We start from the raw sequence: 1,197 nt of genomic DNA, 5'->3' as shown, positions 1-1,197 counted from the left end.
ATCTTTGTGTGTCACCACTTCGAGGAGTTAAATGATTCGGAGTTAAAGGAAAGTTAGCCCCAAGATTTGTAGGACCATACCGAGTTTTGGAACGCATGGGAGAAGTAGCCTACAAGTTGGAGTTACCCGAAGGATTGTCAGGAGTTCATGATCTATTTCATGTTTCCCAGTTGAAGAAGTGCCATGCAGAGATGGTTGATATTCCTCTGAGAGATACAGTGCCCCTGGAAGCAATTCAGTTGGAGAGTGACCTAACCTACGAGGAGAAACCGGTCAAGATTATCGAGTTTGCCAGCCGAGTTACACGCAGCAAGGTCATCAAGTTTTGCGAAGTTCAGTGGAGCCACCATACTAAGGAAGAAGCCACCTGGGAGCGAGAAGAAGACCTACGGAAAGACCACCCACACCTATTTGCTAGCCAACCCGAATCTCAAGGGCGAGATTCATCTTAAGGGGGGTAGGTTTGTAACATCCCAATTTTCAATTTGGATGTTAATCATTAGGTCATCCTATGCATCCATGATTCTTGCATTTTGAATTGGTTTTATTTGGACATTTTGATCCTAGAGACCTTAAGCAACTCAAGGACCATTTGAGAGAGTTGGAGGTTTTCATAAAATTCCATTTTTGAATTTTCAAAATTGGTAAAATTGGATAAAGGTGATTTTTATTTGAAATTATTTTTCCAATTATTTTGAAATAAATAAAATAATGATAGAAGATAATATGACTTCTTCAAAACAAAGAAAATAATGGAAATTTAATTTTAAATAAAAATATATTTTATTTAAATAAAAATAATGGAAATATATTTTTGCCCAGGAAAATGTTCATGTTGTCCTAAATATTAGTAGAGGACCGTGAAAATTATTTTTGGGATTTTAGGATTTTTATTTATATTATTTTTGTATTTTTTTTCTTTTTTAGTGAAATTATTAAAAAAAACCTAACTGGGCCGGTCCTGCTAGCGCCAGGCCGTGGCCCAGCTCGCCGCCGCCTCGTCCCCGAGTCCGGCTGGCGCCCGACGCTGATGCCGCGGAGTCCGGCGCGGACTCCTCCTCCCCGCCGCCTAGCCCCTCCCCCAAGCAACCCCCCGGCCACTTTAAATAGGGCCGAGGCCCGACCTCCTCCGCCACCCGAGCCACCCCGCCGCCAAGCCAACGCCGCCGCCGTCCGCTGCTAGCGCCACCGCCACCT

This window comes from Triticum aestivum, chromosome 1D (assembly GCF_018294505.1).
Source record: "Triticum aestivum cultivar Chinese Spring chromosome 1D, IWGSC CS RefSeq v2.1, whole genome shotgun sequence".
In the NCBI taxonomy this organism is placed as follows: domain Eukaryota; kingdom Viridiplantae; phylum Streptophyta; class Magnoliopsida; order Poales; family Poaceae; genus Triticum; species Triticum aestivum.
The sequence above is the reverse complement of the archived record's forward strand: the minus strand, read 5'-3'. Positions refer to the sequence as shown.